The sequence below is a fragment of the Telopea speciosissima genome, chromosome 1 (genome assembly GCF_018873765.1).
Source record: "Telopea speciosissima isolate NSW1024214 ecotype Mountain lineage chromosome 1, Tspe_v1, whole genome shotgun sequence".
Taxonomy (NCBI): Eukaryota; Viridiplantae; Streptophyta; class Magnoliopsida; order Proteales; family Proteaceae; genus Telopea; species Telopea speciosissima.
The window spans coordinates 18,057,473-18,069,754 of NC_057916.1; the positions used below are offsets into that span (position 1 = coordinate 18,057,473).

The 12,282-nt window shown below is 40.0% G+C and overlaps 1 pseudogene; it reads right to left on the reverse strand.

Moving 5' to 3' along the window:
- Positions 1-12,282, reverse strand: part of LOC122646265 — a 41,515-nt pseudogene that overhangs the window by 28,330 nt on the left and 903 nt on the right.

Below are 12,282 nucleotides of genomic sequence, written 5' to 3' on the forward strand. Positions count from 1 at the left end.
ATCAAGGTTTGCAGCCATTCAGAGAAGTACACGAATGGAGTTATGCTTGGCCACCGGAGCAAAGGTTTCCTGATAGTCAATGCCATACACCTGTGTATAATCCTTGGCGACAAGTCTTGCCTTATACCTCTCCACAGTACCATCAGACTTGAACTTGACTGTGAATACCCATCTGCATCCAACAAGGATTCTCCCTTTAGGGAGTTCAACAAGGTCCCAAGTTTGATACTTCTCAAGAGCCAACATCTCTGTATTCATTGCTTCTCTCCATTGTGGATCCGCCATAGCCTCTGCTACATTCTTGGGAATAGATATGGATGAGATAGCTACAGTGAAGGCTATGCCTGTAAGGGAGATAGAATCATAGGAAACAAACTTGGCAATGGGATTAGTACATGCCCGAGTTCCCTTGCGGTAAGCAATAGGAAGATCTAAGTCTGAGGATGTAGAAGTAGAGGGAGGTATACCTGTATCGATGGATGGAGGCTCATGATGAGGAGACGAAGAAGGATTTTGGCAGGTCTTCTTTATAGGAAGCCATGAAGAAGGATTTCTCCTGTCCTTCGTATACACCAGTAGCTCCCCCTATTCTCAGTTCACCTGTGCACTAGGAGGCTTCCCCTCAACAACAGTATCCACAGAAGGTTCCCCCTCAACAACAGTATCCACAGAATTTTTCTTTCCCTCGTCAATTTGAAAAGGGGAAATAGGGACAAGAGAGGAGAAAGGAAATGAAACAAACTCGGGAACCTCTTCACCCTCAACACCACCACCAAGAGATGAACACTCCCCCTGAAAAGGTGACTGAAAATACAGTATGGTTTCAAAGAAATGGACATCTTTGGAGAGAAGCCACCGACAAGTAGGAGGATGATAGCATTTATACCCTTTGGAGGTGGAGGAATACCCAAGAAAGATGCACTTTAGAGCCTTAGGATCCAATTTAGTGCGGGCAGATTTACTAATATGTACATAGCAAATACAACCAAACACCCTTAGAGGAAGAGAAAAGGAAGAAGACCGTGAGGGTAAGACATCAAGAGGAACCTTAAAGTTCAAGACACTAGACGGCATGTGATTAATAAGACAGACAGCAATGAGTAGAGCATCAGACCAAAAAAAATTTAGAACATGCATGGTAAACCAAAGGGATCTAGCTACTTCAAGGAGATGGCGATTTTTTCTTTCAGCCACCCCATTTTGTTGTGGGGTATCAACACAGACTACCTGATGAATAATGCCATGGTCAGAAAAAAAGGTTTCCAAACCACTATACATATACTCTCCACCTTTGTCAGAACAAACAATTTAGATCCGAGTTTGAAATTGGGTATACATTAACTCATAAAAAATTTTAAATGCAACATAGACATCATTCTTGTGTTTCAAAAGGTAAACCCAAGTAACCCGAGAATGGTCATCAATGAAAGAAACAAAGTAGCGGAAGCCACGCAAAGAGATAACAGGGGAAGGCCCCCAAACATCAGTATGGATAAGATGAAAAGGTGAAGTAGATCTATTACCATTAGATGCATAAACTGTTTTACAACTTTTGGCAAATAGACAAGATTCACAATGAAAAACATGAGTGACAGGAAAAGAAGTAAATAAATGTGGCAACAATTTCCTCGTAACAGAAAAAGAAGGGTGCCTCAAACAACGATGCCAAAGCAAAATATCCTCCTGAGCACGTCCACCTTCTTGCCCACAAACATAGGACTGAGCTTGCACAACAGGGGAAGCACCAGTCTCCAAAACATACAAGCCGTTAGTTTCATGACCACTACCAATCACCCTCCTCGTCACCAAATCCTGAAAAAGACAATGGGTAGGAAAGAAGGTGACAAAGCAGTTCAAAGATTTAGTCAATTGGCTAACTGAAAGAAGGTTAGTGGCAACGTTGGGAACATGAAAGATAGACTTCAAGGGTAAAAGTGGTGTAACCTGGATATCTCCCTTACCAAAAATGGAAGAGAAGGAACCATCAGCAATTTTTACCTTATCTTTACCAGAACAAACAAATTAGGAATTATACAGCTATAGTTGTCACAGCGGTTAGGCGACCCAAGGCGGTGGAGAGGGCCAAAGTTTAAGGCGACACCAACTAGGCGAACAAGGCGTCCAAGGCGCCCGCCTAGGCGACCAAGGCTCCCAAGTCGACCAAGGCGCCTCGACGCCTAGGCGACACCTTGACAACTATGTATACAGCTGAGGCCTACCAGTCATATGATCCATGGCACCTGAGTCAATGACCCAAGGTGTGGTCCCGGAGGAGGAAGAGGCCTGTAGTGCAGTGGAAGTAGGAGTAGCGAAGGAACCATCCAGGTGGGCCACAATCCAGCGAAATGCAGCAATGTCTTCTTTGGAAAGAGAGGATGGATCAGATTCAATGATTCCAACATGAGCCTTAGGCCCCTTCTTCCGTTGTCCCTTAGTCCCCCAGAGGAACCAGAAGGGGACTTCCCATGGAGATCCCAACAAAAGTCCTTCGTATGCCCAGATTTGCCACAATGGTCACATAAGAATCGGCCCTTCGTAGCTCCCTGATCAGCTCCCTTAGCAGCCCCCTTATCAACTCCCTTAGTGGAGTCCTGAGGGGTGGAAGAAACAAGAGCAGACCGCTTGACAGTGGGAGTAGTCCCCATGGCACCCCTACGGGTCTCCTCACTCTATAGATATCCACACACCTCCTCCAGTGAGGGAAGACTTGGTCGGCCAAGGATTTGTACCCTAAGAGGCTCAAAGTCAGAATTAAGGCCGCCAAGGAGAAATAAGACCCTCTCTTTCTCAAACAACCGGTGCACCTAGACCTCATCATCAGGACACAACTGAAGATCTCTATAGTGATCATACCCCTCCCACAGGCCCACAACAAGACTATAGTAGTCAGAGATGCTTCCATCACCCTGGAGCAGGCTAACAATCTATTGGAGAAGTTGGTATACCTTTGTAGAGTCCCCAACCCGGTCAAAGATACGGGCCACACTGTCCCAAATGTCTTTGGCAGTCTCCTTGCCCATAAACCACCTTCCAATCTCAGGCTTCATTGAGAAAAGAAGCCAAGCCATCACAAGAGAATTCTCAGTGTCCCATTTGGAGTACCCTTGCTCGGTAGGAAGGGGGGCCTTGATGCTACCATTTATGTACCCCATCTTCCCCCCACACCGAAGAATCAATTTCATGGATCGGGACCAATCCAAATAGTTGTGGTTCTCAAGCTTGGCAATAGGAAGTTGGATATTGGGGCTCTCAAAGGAAGAAGGGAGAGATGGAGCTATTTCCATAAGGGGCAAGGGTGTCTCGACATTTTTCTCACCCATATTTGATCTCAAATCAACCACTTAAAAGGAGTAAACAGCAGCACTTCAAGCAAACAGGTTTGTCTCAAAACAGTAGGCACAAAAACAGGGCAAACAATAGCCAAAAAGGCTAAAAACACTTGTAGATCTTCAAAAAATACTCAAATAGCAGCGGAGTAAAGATGAGTAATGCTCTTTACCCAAAAACGATGCAAATGGACCATAAAAAATGGCCAAACAAAGCTCTATTGAAGAGTAGGTGCCAAACAAGAACTCTAGCTGGCGGAAATTCTGGGCAGAACAGCCAAACCGAGATGCAATGGGAATGAATGGGTGCTTGCAGAAGGTTAAAGACAAGCAAAGGAGATCAAAGAGGACCCCCAAACGAAACTAGAGCACCAAGAAGCACTCCATTTGGATTCCAAACGAGAGAGAAACAAGCTGGAGAAGAAGACCTAACCAGTCCTTCGAACAGCAGCAGAAAACAGCTGAATGAAACCCTTCTTCACACTCCAAACTTCCTTCGAACACTTGCAAACAGCAGGATCAATGCTCTGATACCATGTTAGCTTTTAGAGTGGAAGAAGAAGAAGAGAAGAATCTTGAAGAGAGCAGCCACGGTTTTGGTTTGGTGTGTTATGTCTTAAAACAAGAGACTAACATGCTTACATTGAAAAGAATATATAATTACACACAGGCCCTTGGTCTCATACAAATGACACAAAGAATACATAAAAGAGGGGTTATGTACATATATACCCCTGATACAGCTATTCTTAACACTCGCATGGTATCAGAGCTTCATTAAATCAGTGGTTTCAAACACCAACATTCTGTTTTGAGAATTATGTTTTGATTTCTGCTTCGGTGTGCAGCCACCCTTGCTGCAGGTTTGTTCAATGAAGACCTAGTTATGTCAACAGAAAACTAGGTTCTCTTCCGGAATATTTTTTTTATATGAAGACCATGTAGTTGGTTGGTTATCTACATCAAATTTATTGAAGATTGACCTAGCGGTAATGGATCATGTCCAAGGTACTAAAACTTGAAACTCAGTACCAACTCGGTCCTTTGAAAAACCGAGTCGAGTCGAGATCTCGCCGAGTTGGTGCATTTTTTTTTTCCGACTCGACGCCTAAACTCGGTGGGTTTTAGACCTAGTTTGGGTCTGAAACTTGGTATTCAGCCTATTTTAGGCCATTTAAACACAATGGCACTATCAGATTTTGCAAAAACAAAGTCCAAATAGGAGTTATGTACTGGTCAAACTTAATTTGGTGTGCACGAATGCTGCCAAATCGCTCTGAATGAAAATATTTTCTTGGACATCAAAACAAATGAATATTTTACCGCACTTTTGGTTTTTAGCAATGTTTTACCATATTAAGATTTATGGAATTTTTAGATTTGAGAAAAACCCTAGCATTAGAAAGTTGAAAATTGCACCTACCGCCGAAAATCTAGTTTTTGTTCTTGAACTGGGGGGTTGACTTTTTTTCCTTTTGGAATTTGATTTTTTAACTATTTTTATTGGATTCAAATAGGGGGGTATTTTCTTATTTATGAATAATATCTTAAGTAAATGAAATACAAATACATTTACTTAAATGATATTAGGCATAAATAAGTGTCTTTCTTAGTTCCTGGCCTAAATAAGTGTCTGTATACCAGGTTTGCATAGATAGGTGTCTGTATACCAAGATTTTCCACCAAGATCTCGAGATCTAACACTCATATAAAGGAGATTGGGTCGAGATTCTCAAGATCTCGAGATCTCGGCTGAGTTGTTGCACTTTTGCAACTCGTATGCCAACTAGTCTCGGTTTCTCAAAAAACCGAGAAACTCGGCAAGATCCCGGCGAGATCTCGCGAGTTCTCGAACTATGATCATGTCCTCCTTGTTGACCGAATCAATTTTCTTTGGTACTTTCAATCTGGCCATTATTTTCAATTGAAGTCTTAGTGTTGTATAGAGCCCTCAGGTATGAACCCTGAATTCTTGATGGAAGTTTGATTTGAGTTGTTTTTGTTCATCGAAGAATTGCTGGCGGTACCTTGTTTTGGATATTTTTTTTCAAATTTAACTTCTGGAATTAAGTTGAATCTGTCCATCAGATTCAGCTGTCCTTCTAGGGTTTTTTTTATTATACCCCTTTGGAAGGTCCTTCGATCTGGTTTTGGAGGCATTCTGCCCTTCAGATTGAAAGTAATTTGGTTTCTCCCAAAATCTGGTGGTTTATATTCCGAATTGAATTTTTTGTTCACTGGTTGCTGGACTCTCACTAGATCAGTGTGTGGGGAATTCTTCTTCAGTTGCTGCTAGTTATATTCAGGCTTCGAGTTTGATCCTACATTGTTCACTACCTTTTTTTTTTTTTTTGGCTAGTCCTAAGTCTTCCTCGGACAATGTCAATGTCCAGATCACCACTATAAAACTCAACAGAGTTGGTATCTGTTATGGACTCAGGCAGTCAAGGTTTGTATTAATGCAAAAGGGAAGTTAAAATACCTGACATCTGACCCACCTTCAACCGAATCCAAAGAACCTTTTGAAATGAAAGCCTTTGAGGAGTGGATGCATGAAAATGACATCCTTCTTATCTGGCTATGGAACAGCATGGATCAGTCTATTGCAGCAAATGTAACGTCCCACCCCACTGCCAAAGAAGTGTAGGATGACTTGAAGCAAACCTTCTCCCAAACGAAGAATATATCCCGTGTCTATGATTTATATGAAACTTTTTACTTTCAATCAAGGGGACAGATCCTTGAATGAATACTTCAATGCTTATACGGGTATAAGAGAAGAGCTCAATATTCATTAGCCTCTTACTACTAATCTGGAACAGTAGTAGTAGAAGGGGTTTCTTTGGTAATACATTTTTTTATTCACCAAAAAAAAATCTAGAACAGTTACAACTTCCGTGGGAAGAATGTTATTAATGTAGAAGGGGTTCAACTAAGAACCACTCTACAGTAGGATCGATGATAGGTTGCAGCAAAACATCAACATAGTAACAAAAAAATCAGAATTAGTAACTTAGAAAAATAAAACCAAATCAGCCAGCAGTTTGGATCCAGACTTGGATTGAGTGGAGGTCCTATGGGGGTGATCTGCTGCTGAAATTTTGGTACAATTCTGCTGGCAGAATAGGGAGTTGCAAGGGTGTTCCCAAAATAGAAGGTCGGAGTGTAACTTGCAAACCAGAGGGAATCTGGCCACCAAACCAGGGTCGAGTGTAGGGCCTGGTGTGGAGATTCTATGCTCTAAAACTCTGCAGAAACTGATGAAGAATGATGGAGTTGTGGGGCCTTGAAACTTGCAGCCAATCTGGAGCTGAAACTGGAATCCGCAAGAGATGGAATCTCTTTGTTTAATCAGCAACAGCAGCAGCAGCACTCAGAAGGTGTAAGGGGATCTCAATGGTCTTCAGTTGAGGTTTCCAGAAGCGGCAACAGTTATAAACAGCAGTAGTCACCAACAGGGAATCGAGCAGGGTAGCTTGCAGGAGCAGCAATGGAGATCGAGCAGGGTAGGGAAGAAGAGAAGATAGAAGAAGGGAGGTAGGGGAATGGGCCTCTCAGTCTAGGTCTCTCACCCACAACTATCCCAGCTGTTCCAGCAAAGGAGAAGCTCCCATACTCAATGGCTAAGTGGCCAAAATATTCTTTTCTCTAAATTCTGTCCTTTCATTAAGATGTGATGCCTTTTAATAGCTTAGGCAAGCTTACAATAGAATAAAAACTTTCCAAAAATAAGAACCAATCTAAAATTGAAAATTAGGAAAATAAAAACTACTAAATCTTAACTAAAATAGAAGGTAACTAAAATTAGAAACTACTAGGCTTTATAGTTCAGCCTTTTAAACAAGCAAGGAAACAAAAATAGAAACAAGCTGAAATTAGAAACTACCTAATATACTTTCTAAAACTGAAAATAGAACCTAAACTATGGCAGCATTAGGATAGAATCTTTCTCCACTTGATGGGGCCACAAATCCTCTAAAAGATATCTCCACACAAGGAAAATATGGGTTGTGACACTGTTTACGTGAACAGTGTTTTAGCCTCTTTTTCTTGGCCCTTCTAGAAGACCTGCTGGGCTGGCTCAATCTGATCCAGTTCTGGTCCATCTGGAGCTGGTTCGATGGGCCTTGGTTCTTCTTCTTCTTCTGGTCAGCCGTGGGATCTACATCAGTTATGTTGCAAAGTTTATGGCCGGATTAAATCCTGATTATCAATCGGCTAAGAGTCAGTTGCTTACTGGGAAAAAGGTGCCTTCACATAACGAGTCTTTCGCACATCTTCAGCGTACTGTTACTCCTTCCCCGGCTGATACCTCACCATCTCCTAAAGATAGTTCTACATTCTCCTCCTTGATCAATTGCTTGGAATAAGTAAATTTGTTGCTCAACAACAACATTTGGAGGAGATTTCAACTTGAAGGAAATACACTATTCTCCAAAACAATTTTTTGCAAAAAAAATATGATGAACACTTGCTTCTTGTTGTTTAAATTTTTATATGTTGAACATACTTGCCAATCTATGACTTGAGGGAATGAGATTGTATTTTCTGTTTTTAAAATATTTTTTAATTTTCCTGCAAATAAAAATGATTTTCATGCAAAAAAATTTGAAAAAAAAAAAAAAAACAGGGTTTATACTAACTGTTGGACACCATTTGCTGATCTACGGCCTCACGGTGTCCCTTTTTTTCAGTCTTCAAATTAGTTATTTTAATTTCTGTAATTTTCAAATTATTTTAAATAATTACAGAAATATAAAAATAGGGGAAAGTTTTGTTTTATTTTGAAAATTCATTATTGATGTATTTCACATTGCAAATGATCATTCCGTTATACTTTTTCATAACTTATGGTATAATTTTTTTCTAAACAAATTATAAATTTTATTTTTAATTAAGAAAAAAATACAAGAGTTAGGAGAAAAATAGGAAATGGCTATATGATTGTTTTAGAGTTTGAAATGTTGTTGAATAACTAATAATGCATGCTTTTTTATATGTAACTGTGTAAAAAAGTGTAAGATTACTGCACAATGGCTGAGGGTGAACATAGAGATATAGCATGGAACCATGGAGAGCCTATAGAAAATGGCAAGAAGTAGTTACGGTGTAGGTATTGTAATAAGGTGCTAAATTCTGGACGGACCACTAGATTGAAGCAGCATTTGGCTGGTGGGTACACTGATGTGGCCAACTGCAGCCAAGTTCCTAATGAGGTGCACCAGGCCATGTCTAAGCACTTAAGGGAAGGAAGACTAAAGAGGGCAGAAGAAGAGTTTGATGAGGCAGTCTTAGAGAGACACCGACCAGCAGGGCCTGCCTCAGATGACTCTGACAGTGATTACAGGCTTGAGGATTTTGAGACACAGGCATAGAGTATAGACAATTCCAGCAGGCCAGGAGAGAGCCGGCTCTCACATCAGCTGGAGAGGGTTAGGGCTGCAGAGATGGGGAAAGTAGTAGGTGGCTTAGTTCTAGAGCAGCTGGATCAGATGCAAGACCAGCAGGGGAGAGGAGGAAGAAGCAGAGGCAAGGAGATTTGCCTTTCAGGAGATACCAAAGTGTGCGAGCACCGGCACCCCCATCCCCAGATGATGATCCTGTTGAGGTTCTTCAGCAGGATCCTACAGTGTACAGGCAACAGGATACCAGACAAAGAACTATAAAGCAAGCCTAGGGGTAATATGAAAGCAAAAGTTAGTGATGTTGTCTCCAAGTTCTTATTCTACCATAGCATCCCAACTAATGTTGCTAAGGGAATATACACACTGCAAGGGGGGTTGGCCCAAGAGTGAAGGGACCCACTCCATGGGAATTGATGAATGTTTATTTGCCCCAACAAAAGGAACTTGATGAGTATATAGACACATTGAAGCCTTCATGGGAGATATATATGGAGTTACTATGATCCGTGATGGTAATGGTTGGACTGGACCTACTAGACCATCTTCTTAAAATCAGTGGATGCATCCAAGGAATCAAAGGATGCAACGTATATATATAAGTTGTTGAAGGAAGTTGTGGAGGTAGGGCCATAGAACATTGTCTAAGTGGTGATGGAATGGAAGTAACTTCAAGAAGGAAGAGGAAAGATTGATGAACAGGCGCAGCAGCAGGATCCACCTCTTTTGGATACCATGTGCGGCCCATTGCATTGGCGGACATGGTGAAGAGATCCCTTGTAGCGGGTGTGATCGAGCGGGTAAGACCATTGAACAAGAACTTGCCGAGATCTCGATAATATCTTGGTTTTTTGAAAAACCGAGACGAGATGCTAGGCGAAATGAGAAGATTGCATTGTCTCGCCGGTGGGAAACCTTGGTATACAGACACTTATTTATGCCAACCTTGGTATACAAATATTTATTTATGCCAAAAACCAGGATAGACAGTTATTTATGCCAGAGACCAAGACAGACACTTATTTATGCCTAATATCATTTAAGTAAATGAAATAATTGTTATTTCATTTACTTAAGATATTATTCATAAATAAGCAAATACCCCCTATTAGAATCTAATAAAAATAGTTAAAAAATCAAATTCTATAAGGATAAAAATCAACCTCCCAGTTCAAGAACAAAAACTGGATTTTCGGTGGTAGATGCAATTTTCAACTTTTAAATGTTGGGGGTTTTCTCAAATCTATAAATTCCATAAATCTTAATATGATAAAACATTGCTAAAAACCAAAAGTGCAGTAAAATATTCATTTGTTTTGATGTCTAAAAAAATATTTCATGTCCACTGACTTTTGATAATTTATCATTTTTCGGATCTGATTGGAACAATGGAGAAGTAGAAAGACTTTGATGATTCATAATGGGGTATCTAGACTATCTATGTCCCAGGACAAAAAATATGAATAATGAAACATAAAGAGGCATTGTCAAGTGTAGTGACATAGCAGTCCTCCTAATCGACTACTAGAATATATATGTCCCAGGACAATAAATATGAATAATGAAACATGAGGAGGCATTGTCAAGTGTAGTAACATAGCAGTCCTCCTAATCGATTACAACTCATCATAATGAGAAAATGTTCCACTTAAAAAAAACTAATAAATAACAACGCTTACAGCATCCTTTTTTTCAAAAATCTCTATATAAATCTAATTTATATTAAAGGAGTTATGTTTCGATCAAACCTTATTTGGTGTGGGTGAATACTGTCAAAATCGAAATTTTATTGGATTCAAATATGGGGTATTTGCTTATTTATGAATAATATCTTACGTCAATGAAATAACAAATATAAAAACATTTTACTTAAATAATGTTAGGCATAAATAAGTGTTTGTCCTAGTTTTTTGCACAAATAATTGTTTGTCTTGGTTTCCCACTAAGTCAAATTCCTATTTGGACTTTGATTTTGGAAAATCTGATAGTGTCATTGTGTTTAAATAGCCCAAAATAGGCTGTGTACCAAGTTTCATGACCAAACTAGGTCAAAAACTCACTGAAACCATCAAACAGATTCAAAAAAAAAAGTGCACCAACTCAGTTTTTTGGCTAGGCAAAACCAATACTAAAACCGAGTTCTTAAACCATGGGCAAGACAAGTGACCACATTTGTCTAAAACCAAGGATTTTCTTTACAGTTATTGAGGGAGAAGTATGGTGGAGATTTGGTGAGGCCTAGCATTACTCGATTTGCCACCAACTACATTGCATTGCAGAGCTTCCAGTCGAAGATGGTGGGCCTGAGGTCCATGTTTGCTAGCGAGGAGTGTTTTGGTTGGAGGTAGTCTGGTTTGCCAAGGAGTAGGGCAACATAGTTAACCATCTCTAGTGACCAGTACTAGCAGGTACTGAAGAAGGTCCTTATATTGGACCCAATGGTAAGGGGACTAAGGATGGTAAACTCAGAAAAGAAGCCTAATATACCATGTCTGCACGTTGCCATGGATAAGAGGAGGTGAGAAATGTGATACCTCGAGGTGGTAAGTCATACCTGTCACCTGAAAATCATTGAGGACCAATGGGAGAAAATCTTGCAGCATCTATTGCATAAAGCTGGTGAGTTTTATATATTTAGTGAAAGATACTTAAGTTAATTTACGTCACTGCCCTGCTCACAACTTTAAAAGATAGTGTTGACAACAATGAAAACCATAACTCAATAATTATCATATCTGAGGGGGAGTGTTAAAAGTTTGTACCGTGGGGGTACAATTTGTTATGTACCACGATAGGGTAGTGTCCCTATCGTGGCAAGTCTTAGTGTTAGAGTTTAATTGTTTTATTTTCTTTCCTAGTTAGACTAGGTTATTTACTTTCTTAATTCTTAGTTAGATTAGGTTACAGTTTAGTCTTTCATTCTATCGCAAGGACTGAGGAAGTCCTAGCCTGTTTGTACTCCTGAGATTTATATACATGTATGGCGGGAGGGGGACTGCTATCTATCAACTGTTAGTCTCTTCAGCAGTCTCCTCTCTTCTTCTTCTTCCTCAATTTTTCTCTTCCTCTCTCTCTTTCTCTTGACTGTGATTACTGGTTTCCATTTCTGATATTTTTACAGAACCAATGGATTTTGGTATTCATCATTAACGTAGCCTTCACTTCTTATTGAAGTCATCAATGAACACAACAGTTTTAGATGATGTGCATGGGAGAAATAATTATAAAATCCAAGCAATTCAAAGCAATGTAATGGAAGGATTCCTAATAGAATATTCAATTTTAAGTGGTATCGCTGTTTCATTTGTAATCCCTATGGTGATTAAAATTTCAATACAATTACAAATACAGAAAAATGTCCTTGATAATCTGTCATTACATCAACTAGAAATATGGCGCATACAAGGAAAGAGTCTCTCCCTAATCATACAAGGCGCAAAATTTGGATTAGTCAAACTGTCAAAACAACCTCAATTACAATTTCAGTCACTATAACTTTCCACAAGCATTTTTCCATAGGTAAAACCCACGAGGAACAGGACAGGCATCCTCCA